The 11,570-nt window shown below is 35.9% G+C and overlaps 1 non-coding gene across 1 annotated transcript; it reads right to left on the minus strand.

The window, feature by feature from the left end:
* Nucleotides 1-2,252: 2,252 nt before the first annotated feature.
* Nucleotides 2,253-2,359, minus strand: LOC112997945 (small nucleolar RNA R71). Its single transcript, XR_003262998.1, has one exon. It is a non-coding gene; the product is annotated as a small nucleolar RNA R71 (small nucleolar RNA).
* Between the last annotated feature and the right edge of the window lie 9,211 nt (nt 2,360-11,570).

Genomic DNA, 11,570 nt, shown 5'->3' on the forward strand with positions numbered 1-11,570 from the left:
CATCTATATATTATTTAATCTAGATCTTATCTTATCTTATCTTATCTAGATTTCAATTTAATTTTTTTATGGGCTTGAATTTAAAACAGATTTGTAAGCTTTGGGGCTGGAAAACTATATAACAGCACCAAGGTTCTAGTTTAGGCTCTCTCTTCTCTCTCTCTTCTCTCTCCCCTATTTCGTTTTTTTTAGTTTTAGGTTTTTCTTTGAGACATTTTTTCGTTTTGCAATTCCAGTAGCAATAAAATTTCGCTCTTCAATTTATAAGTTCGTTATCTATTGATTAATGGAAGGCTAAGTCCCCAGCGTTGCTTTCTCTTGAGGATCAAGCGCAGTTCTCTTTATGGTTCTATTATTATTGTTAAATTTTGTTCAGTTTTTCCTCTTCACTAATTACTCTGAATTTGTTGCTATTAATTCATGCATGCTTAGTGCTTGATTAATTGCCTCTGCGCTTAATTTACGTTCATGCTTAATGATTGTTTATGAGTAATTGATGTATGTGTTGCTTAATCACATAATGAATGTCTTATGTTAAATATCACTTAGTAATTTAATTTAGGGTTGGATTAAGTGGATAAACTGATAAAGGATAAATTCTCGCAACCTAAGATAGGAGACTTGCTTGTGAATCAAGGGGAAGCAACGTATTTTAATTATGATAGTTTTCTAATTCAATTTTACTCGCTATTTAATCTTCAAAAGCAAACAACCCCCCCCCCCTCAATTTGTTACTATTTCCTACTATCTGTTATGAACATTTGGTTGATCATTGCTCGTTGGGAAACGACCTAGGATCACTTCCTAGTTACTACATTTTAATGTTTATTTGATTCGGGAACGGCCTCGATCAAATTTGGCATCGTTGCCGGGGAGTAGTGTCCAAAGGTTCATAATAGCTAGTGTCGTGTTTGTGTTTAATTCTTGTGTTCGTGTCAGTGTTGTGTAAGTGTGTGTGTTAGTTAGTGTTGTTTAGTGTCTTGGTATTTTATTTAGTGTGTGTTCTGTTTTACATTTTCTGTTAAGTGCTTCCCCTGCTTCAGTTTTCAGTGTTTTGCTATGAATAGTATTTTGCGACGGATTTTGCGACCACTTTTGCTTGCGGCAAAACATAGTAGGGGAAATCATATAGCGACGGATTTTAGCGACCACCCTTGCTGAATTAATTAGGATTTTTTGTTTTGGTAGCTAGAGTTGTTATTTTTGGCTGAATTTTTTTGTGGTCACTTCTTTTGATCCATATTTTGCGGGAAAAATAGCTGAAGCCCTTACTTTGGTCAGATTTGAAAGTTCCAAAAAAGTAGCAAATTTGATTTTTGTCAAAACTTCAAACGGCCATAACTTTTGCTCCGAGTATCAGAATGACTATTATTATATACCTATTTGGGGTAGAAAAAAATTTCCCATGCCGTGACAGCCCGCCATAGGCCAGCTGAGGTCTCCTTCTTCCAAAATTGCAATTCTGTCAATAGTTTTTTATTTTCCAAGTATTATTCTCTTATTTTTCTTAACTTATCAGTTTTAGCTTATATAGTTAGACTTTGAATTTTCATTTGAAATTTTTTGTGCTATCTTATCATCATTTTATAAGGTTGCTCACAATTTTTCAAGTCATTTGCATATCATTTAATGATAGTTGTAGTTCAAACCTACACTGTTACTTGCATAAGAAGGCAACTAATTGTGCATGCTGAATTTAGTGTATGACTAGAGGAAATCCATCTGACTTACAACCCTTTGATCCTGAGATAGATAGGACATTTCATAGATTAGTTAGACAACATTTGGTACCATTTGAGCATCCTGAGCATTCTGTTATTGGTGATTTTGAGCATTATTGTTTTGAACATTCTGATTTTGAACATTTTGAGAACATGGCACAACCTCCACCCCGTGAGAGGACTCTAAGGGAAATGGTTGCACCTGATTTCACCTACGAAAGCTTGTGCGTCCAATACCCTGATGAGGATGTCCTATATGTTCTTAAAACTGGACTGATCCATTTGCTTCCAAAGTTTCATGGCCTTGTAGGTGAAGACCCACACAAGCATCTAAAAGAATTCCATATTGTTTGCTCCACCATGAAACCACCAGATGTCTAGGAGGATCACATATTTCTGAAGGCCTTTCCTCATTCTTTAGAGGGAGTGGCAAAGGACTGGCTATATTACCTTGCTCCAAGGTCCATCACGAGCTAGGATGACCTCAAGAGAGTATTCTTAGAAAAAAATTTCCCTGCTTCCAGGACCACGGCCATCAGAAAGGATATTTCAGGTATTAGACAACTCAGTGGAGAGAGCCTATATGAATACTGGGAGAGATTTAAGAAATTATGTGCCAGTTGCCCTCACCACCAGATTTCAGAGCATCTTCTTTTCCAATATTTTTATGAAGGACTCAGCAACATGGAGAGAAGTATGATAGATGCTGCCAGTGGTGGAGCCCTTGGAGACATGACCCCTGCTGAAGCCAAAAATTTATTTGAGAAGATGGCTTCAAACTCCCAGCAATTTAGTGCCAGGAGTGATGCTATTGTCATTAGAAGAGTGCATGAAGTAGCCACAAATTCATCCTCATCAGGCAAGACTAAGAAGCTTGAAGGTAAACTAGATGCCTTGGTTAACCTGGTAACCCAACTGGCCATGAATAAAAAATTTGCACCTGTCGCCAGACTCTGTGGTTTATGCTCCTCTGCCGACCACCACACAAACCTTTTCCCTTCTATGCAACAATCTGAAGCAATTGAACAATGTGAAGCTTATGCTGCAAACATCTACAACAGACCTTCTCAACCTCAGCAGCAAAATCAGCCACAACAAAATAATTATGACCTCTCTAGCAACAGGTACAATCCCGAATGGAGGAATCATCCCAACCTTAGATGGTCGAATCCTTCACAACAGCAGCAACAACAACAATAGACTTATTTTCAAAATGTTGTTGGCCCAAGCAGACCATACGTTCCTCCACCAATCCAATAGCAACAACCCCAGAAACATCAAATAGTTGAAGCCCCTCCGCAACCTTCCCTTGAAGAACTTGTGAGGCAAATGACTATGCAAAACATGCAGTTTCAACAAGAGACCAGAGCCTCCATTCAGAGCTTAACTAATCAGATGGGACAGTTGGTTACACAGTTAAATCAACAACAATCCCATAATTCTGATAGATTACCTTCTCAATCTGTCCAGAATCCCAAAAAATGTGAGTGCCATTACATTGAGGTTAGGAAAACAGTGTCAAGGACCTCAACCAATAGCATCTTCCTCATCCGCCAATGAACCTGCCCAACCTCACTCTACTCCAGAAAAAGATGATGACAAAAATTTAAAGAGTAAGTTACCTAACAATTTCTATGCAGGTGAATCTAAAGAGAAGCAGCATATCCCTCTTCTATTCCCTCCAAGAGCAATTTCCAACAAAAAAATGGAAGAGGCCGAGAAGGAGATCTTGGAAACATTTAGGAAAGTAGAGGTAAACATACCTCTGCTGGATGCAATAAAGCAAATTCCAAGATATGCTAAATTCTTGAAGGAGCTGTGCACTAATAAGCGGAAGCTTAAAGGAAGTGAAAGAATTAGTGTAGGCAGAAATGTCTTCGCATTGATTGGTAAATCCGTTCCCTAAATCCCTGAAAAATGTAAAGATCCAGGTACATTCAGCATACCTTGTATTATACGGAACAATAAGTTTGTAAATGCCATGCTAGATTTAGGAGCTTCTGTTAGTGTTATGTGGTAATTCATTCAGCTAATAGAAGTGTTGCCTATCCTGGTGGTTTCATAGAGGATGTCTTAATTAGAGTTAGTGAGCTGATTTTCCCTATTGATTTTTATATTTTAAATATGGAGGAGGGATTTTCTAAAGGATCAATTCCCATCATTCTAGGCAGACCTTTATGAAAACTGCTAGAACTAAGATAGATGTATATGCAGGCACACTATCTATGGAGTTTGGTGATATAACTGATCATTTTAATATTCTTGATGCTATGAAACACCCATCTGAAGATCTTTTTGTATTTCGTGTTGAAATAATTGACCATATTGTTGATGAATACATGACTGATCTTCATTCTAATATGCATGCCTATCACTCTTCATGCATTGAATCTGAATTTGTACTTGATCATATATCTGAATTTGATGCTGAGAGTGAATCTGAATTTGATATTGATTACATGTCTGGTGATGTTTTACCTCTTGAGATTGATTTTATAGAGTCAGATGGAACTAACCATGTTTCAGGAAGTACACATACCTCTGACTTTCTTTATGAGGTACAGGCTGAGAAACCATCTCTTTCTACCATTATCCAGCCGCCCACACCTGAATTGAAGCCTCTGCCATCAAACTTAAAATATGCTTACTTAGATGAGAGCAAAAGTTTTCCAGTAATTATATCTGCCTCCCTTACCGATGAGCAAGAGGAGAAGTTGTTACCAGTTCTCAAGAAGCATAAGAAGGCTATAGGCTGGACCCTGGCGGACATTCCTGGTATTAGCCCATCCACATGTATGCATCGGATAAATTTAGAGGATGGGGCTAAACCAATAAGACAACCACAGAGAAGACTCAACCTGGTAATTCTTGATGTAGTGAAGAAGGAGGTAACCAAGCTTTTGCAAGCTGGAATCATTTATCCTATCTCCAACAGCCAATGGGTGAGTCCTGTCCAGATAGTCCCGAATAAAATCGGCCTCACCATCATCAAAAATGAGAAGGAGGAGTTGATTCCTACTCGGGTGCAGAACAGTTGGAGAGTCTGCATCTACTATAGGAGGCTGAACCAGGTTACCAAAAAGGACCATTTTCCACTGCCATTCATTGACCAGATGCTTGAACGCCTGGCAGGTAAATCTCACTACTGTTTCCTTGATGGTTTTTCTAGTTATATGCAAATCATTATTGCTCCTGAGGATCAGGAAAAGACCACATTCACTTGCCCCTTCGACACTTTTGCCTATAGGAGGATGCCTTTCGGCCTGTGCAATGCCCTTGGTACCTTCCAGCGGTGCATGATTAGTATTTTTAGTGATTTTTTAGAAAATTGCATAGAGGTGTTTATGGATAATTTCACTGTATATGGATCCTTTTTTTTATATTTGTTTGGATAGTCTGGAAAAGGTTTTGAATAGATGCACTGAAACTAACCATGTTCTAAATTTTGAAAAATGTCATTTTATGGTTGAGCAAGGTATAGTTTTCAGCCACATTATTTCCAATAAGGGCATTGAAATAGATCCTGCAAAAATTTCTGTTATTTCACAATTGCCTTACCCCTCTTGCATGCGAGAGGTGCGATCTTTTCTTGGTCATGCAGGATTCTACAGGTGCTTTATAAGAGATTTTAGCAAGGTAGCCCTTCCACTATCCAACTTGTTGCAAAAGGAGGTGGAGTTTGACTTTAATGATAAATGCAAAGAGGCCTTTCATTGCCTCAAAAGAGCACTGACTACCACCGCTATCATCCAGGCACCTAATTGGACAGCCCTATTTGAGCTAATGTGCGATGAATCCAATTACACATTGGGGGTTGTCCTTGCTCAAAAGATCTCCTTACTTCAGCTTATTTCTTTTCCACCATGACTTAGGGAGTTTTTCTTTTCCTATCACTCCTTTACTTTTATTACATTTGTCCGATTCTATTTGATGGTTTAATTGCCTTTAATCTTTTAATTGTGCTACATTGAGGACAATGTGTTGTTTAAGTATGGGGGGGAGTGTTCTTTGGTTTTGGTTTTTCTAGTTTTGTTAAATTTGTTAATTTTGTTAGTTTTGTTGGGTTTCTAGTTTTATATTTTAGGTCAATTCTGTTTGCATGTACAACTTTGCATGTTTTTCTTTGAATTATAGGATATGTTCAAGTAATGGGTAATTGTTCTGAAAATAAAAGTCTCTTGACATTTTGTGATTTGAAATCCTTGTTTTTCCTCTACATGTCATGATAGTTTTGAAAGCTCAACTTCAAAGTGATAAGTTTACCTTTGTGAGAATTTGAGCCATCCATCATCATAATCTTTTGGTGTGTTTTGCCTCATTGATTGCTTGCACAATAGCCTTGGCTTGATTCTTGTTGATGCTTCCTAATTCACATGCATATTTGGAAATGATTTAGGCAATTTTGTTCTTATAAGCTTCTAGCCAAATGGACTTACCTTGAATTAATTCCTTTGATATCCCCTTTGAGCCTATGTCCCCTTTCTTTGTTTTGAAGCTCATTACAAGCCTTAAGCGAAAAACCATGATATCACCTTACCCTTAAGGAATTTTGGAGCTTTGGAATTGTTTTGGGAATAAATGTGTGTGTGTGGGGGGGGGGGGGGGGGGGTATGTTTCATTGGAAGATATGATTTTTGGCCATGCTTAATGTTTTATTTTGGCCATGCTTGATGTATATATATATTGCCTAGTTCTTGCTTTAATCTTCAATTTCATACTATTCAATCTAAAAAAAAAATCAGTTTCTGCAAATTCTTCAATTTCGTACTGTTCAATCAAAAAAAAAAAAAAAGAAGAAGAAGAAAAGAAGTGAAGTTGAATAAATGAGGTATTGTTATGAGGACTTGATTTGGGAGCCTTGGTTGATTTTGTTGATATTAGAGGGTTTGGGTTTACTACTTGTGCTTAATTTCCACTTATTCCCCATTGCTCCTCTATTCCTTTGGGATTTAGCTACTTATTCCATATTTTTCCCTACCTTGTCCTTGGCCCCATTACAACCTTAAATGACCTTTTGATCCTCATGTGCTTGTGTTTATGGGTTGATTGTCAACTTTAGAATCTTGCCAAGTCTATGTGGTGTTTGTTTTTTTGGGTGCTTCAAGAGTAAACAGTAGCCTAGACACTTGAGAGATAGAGTGTATATCTTGTGAGGCTTTATCACTTTTCATTATTGAGCATATTTACTATTTTGCCATGATTGGGCTGCTTGGATGATTTTCATGAATGTCTTGACTCTTTGGATCTCTTCATGTTAGATGTTACTCATTCCTTTCATTCCTTGATGTTCATTGAGAAATATGTAAATGTTTTGTTTCTCTCTCTTTGATATCCTTGAATTTTGTTCTTTATTTCATTTTGCCCAGGAGTGCAAAAGGCTAAGTATGGGGGGTTTTGATGTGCCATTATTTTCTCCTATTTCTTAACCATTTTTGCACCATTTTAAGTACTGATTTGTCTTAATTGTCAAATTAATTAGGCAGTTTTATTATTTGGGTCAATTCAGCTAATTTGATGTTTTTAATCTAATTTCAGAAATTAATGAAGCATTGGGCTTGAATCCAGAATTGGGCTAGGACTTGAAGAGGGCAGACTATTTTATTCTACAAAATTAGATCTTATCTTATCTCTATCTTATCTAGATATTATTTAGATTTGATCTCATCTATATATTATTTAATCTAGATCTTATCTTATCTTATCTTATCTAGATTTCAATTTAATTTTTTTATGGGCTTGAATTTAAAACAGATTTGTAAGCTTTGGGGCTGGAAAACTATATAACAGCACCAAGGTTCTAGTTAGGCTCTCTTTACTCTCTCCCCTATTTTCATTTTTTTTAGTTTTAGGTTTTTCTTTGAAACATTTTTTCGTTTTGCAATTCCAGTAGCAAAAAAATTTCGTTCTTCAATTTATAAGTTTGTTATCTATTGATTAATGGAAGGCTAAGTCCCCAGCGTTGCTTTCTCTTGAGGATCAAGCGCAATTCTCTTTGAGGTTCTATTATTACTGTTAAATTTTGTTCAGTTTTTCCTCTTCACTAATTACTCTGAATTTGTTGCTATTAATTCATGCAAGCTTAGTGTTTGATTAATTGCCTCTACGCTTAATTTACGTTCATGCTTAATGATCGTTTATGAGTAATTGGTGTATGTGTTGCTTAATCACATAATGAATGCCTTATGTTAAATTTCGCTTAGTAATTTAATTTAGGGTTGGATTAAGTGGTTAAACTGATAAAGGATAAATTCTCGCAACCTAGGATAAGAGACTTGCTTGTGAATCAAGGGGAAGCAATGTATTTTAATTCTGATATTTTTCTAATTCAATTTTACTCGCTATTTAATCTACAAAAGCAAACAACCTTCCCCCCCCCCCCCCTCAATTTGTTACTATTTCCTACTATCTGTTATGAACATTTGGTTGATCATTTCTCATTGGGAAACGACCTAGATCACTTCCTAGTTACTACATTTTAATGTTTATTTGATTCGGGAATGGCCTCGATCAGCCGCCCTCAAGAAAGGGAAGTCATCATCACTCCTGCAAGCCTGGATGACTATCTTGCAAGAGTCCTCAAGGTTTGACAGCTTCACCTAGCATTGCAGAGCAGCAAAACTCTTTGTAAAGGCAATCCAGTGCTATGGCTACGTGTCATGTGGTAACTGGGGCAAGCTCCTTTGCGGTGGAAGCAGTGGAACGTTGTGCCCTCCTGCGAAGATGAGAGGTGCCTTCAATAGTATGTCATGAAACCCTTAACCTTTCCGAGGAAGAGGATTTGTTGTCAGAGGCACCGTGGCGAGTATCCGAAGAGGAGGAACCCCTAATGGAAATGACCTCCCGGTCTGTTAGGGGTTGCTAATTAAACTCCCGGAATCTTTGCCACCCAATTGATGGCAGAGTCAAATAGGAATGAAGACATGATTAGAAAAGGAATACCTTGAAGGTTCAAGGAAGGTGAAGGAAGAAGAAAGGGAAAAATTTTGGGAGATTTTGGGAGAAAGAAGAGAAATATTTTGAAGTGATGGTGGCTACAAATCAAACGTCTACTCCATTTAAAGAGGAGACAAACTATTTGGTAACTGGAAGGAGATGAAGTGGTACCCTAATTTTTTGCACCACGACACAGCCCCACTTACCCATGCATCACGTCTCCAGTGCGTGCCTACTCCACGAGTGACATGTACGCAAAAGTATTGCGCGTGTGCTGCACACGCCTGCATCAATGGACAAAATGTAATGTCTATCTTTAATGCACTCTCCAACGGTTAGAAAAAGGGAAAGTTTTCAAATGCAATGGCTTTTCTCACCTTACACATCAGATCTCACTTGCAAAGCCAAAAGTATGTCCACCCCAGACAACTAGACAGAAAAAGCTCGGACAACACTTGTCCAAGTTGGGGGGCTTGACAAGCTTGGCAGACCTGCAATTCTTACACCAGTCGAGGTTATCACTCTCAACACTAGACAACATGTGTCCATGCTTGGGGGCTCAAAACACTCATCACCCTCCTACTTATCATTATCATGACCGATGACATCAAACAATCTCCTTCGACACTAAACAACCTCTTTCGTGTGCAAGCTGGCTCAGAGCTTAGAGGGCTTATGTACTCTCCAGAGTCCATAAAGTACATGTGCCATGCTACGTGGCACTCCATTAAACACATCAACTCTCCATGTCAGCCTTGACATAGGAGCATGGACACCGAACCCTTAGCAGCTAGACTCCCCAACCAACAAGTTATCTTTAACCTCTTATTGTTTAAATATATTGTTATCCCTTTATCTCTTGGCAGGTATTCAATTATCTATAAAGTTCACATTATCTGTAAGGTACAATATCTACTAGCTTTTATCTCTAACCTATATATTATCTCTAATGTTACCTATAAGTCACCAGTTATTATCTACAAGTTGGTAATTATCTGTAAGGACTGTAATAACCCCTACAAACAAGGACCTATAGCTCCCTCTTCACACTATAAGTACTAGGTTCCCTCGTACTCTCTCAACATGCTTTATGCTTATGAACACACACTTTCTCACATATGCATACATTCTCATTCATTCTCTCCTAACTCACATACTTACTTGAGCGTAGGAGTTCTTTGTTTTGTAAGTCCCCCCTCTTGTCCTCCTAACAAAGGCCACTCTCCAGCTGACGTGTGAAGTCTAGGAGCTCATCGTGGCCACGTTCATCCTGACGTGCTCTAACTCCAGATTTTAGTAAGTACAAAAATATATTGAAACAATTTTTGAAACAATTTTTTCATAAGAAATTTAACGGTATTGAAGATTCATTGAATTTTTTTAAGTAAAAGAAGGATTTGTAGTTTATCAATTATCTTTTTCATCAGCTCTTATAAGTTTGAGTGGTTTCTAAAAATTCATGAAATCTTTCAAAATCTTGTAAATTCATAAAGTCCTTTCAAATTTTATGAGTTCATATATTATAAATCCATTAAAATTCAAATTAAAAAATTCTAATCATAAAAGTCTTTTAAATAAATCTTAAAAGTCATTTCATTTGAATTCGCATAAATTAAGTCTTTTAAAGTTCTACGAATTTTTTTATACTAAAATAATCTTTTAAAATCCCAATTCAATAGAGCACATTAGATTTGAGAATGTTACCAACATTCCTCTTTATCAAATCAGGGGCAGAGCCAAAAATTTAGTTTGAGGGGAGTCTAGGAAAAAGTATTAATAAAGAAAATTTAAATTTTTATATGGACAAAGATATAAAAATTTTTAATGTGTCCTATATATTTAGTATTTCTTATAAATAAAAATATATAATTATCTTGAGTACAAAATTAATACTATTTTTATGTAAGAAACAAATCGATACTTTTTTCTCATAATTATAAAAAATTTAGACTCATTTTTAAATATATAAAATAATACATTTTTTATATCCTTAATTTATTATAAAATTTATTAATAAGTCACTCAATCATTTTGCATACACATACATGTGATGCATTCATGGTTGCATTAACAATTTCAGTTAATCTTGTATGCCAAAAGAAATATTCCTTTACTTACAAAGTAATGTTACTAAATATAATCATCACTTAAATTATTTAATCCTATGAGTATTATTAAAATAAAATTTAAACTTAGTGATAGTATATGAGAAAATAAATAAATTAAATGAATAAAATCATTTTGGATGATATATATGACTCAGTATTATAAATATTTTATTAACATATTTTTTTTATCTTTCTTTTCATCAAATCATATTTCTTCTCAATTTAAGTATCAACTCACATGATATTTTTTTCTTATCACTCCAATTTTTTTTCATAAATTTTAGGAAAGTTATAAAATTATTCTAATAGTAGTTTATATACACTTTAAAAAAAATTGGGAGTTCATGGCTCCTGCATGTCTCCATGTCTCCGTGCCTCAGCCTCTGACTGTTAGTACCCAGGTAATCCCTCCATTGAATGTCATCTTTTGCTTCCATGGGTTATTAATCAAATAATTAGATACAAGGGTAATGTGCTGAAATTGAAGCATAACCGTTTAGATAATACCCAAATTTGATCCTTGACGAAAATAATTCTTAACCAGACTTTACTTACCTCTCAATTAAAATATGAATTAGTCAGAATGACTTTCCTCTGATGAACCAGTCTTCATATAAAAAAAATACTAATTGTGTTATCTCCACAATTGAAACATTATTTGATTTCCCATTCCTCCATAAATCACGTTGTGTTAGTATCTTCACAGCTGACACATTATTTAATTTTCCGTTCCTCCATAAATTACGTTGAGCACTTAAAAACTTTATACAATTCTTCACTACTATTCTTAAATACTACTCACAAAAGA

This window comes from Glycine max, chromosome 1 (assembly GCF_000004515.6).
Source record: "Glycine max cultivar Williams 82 chromosome 1, Glycine_max_v4.0, whole genome shotgun sequence".
In the NCBI taxonomy this organism is placed as follows: Eukaryota; Viridiplantae; Streptophyta; class Magnoliopsida; order Fabales; family Fabaceae; genus Glycine; species Glycine max.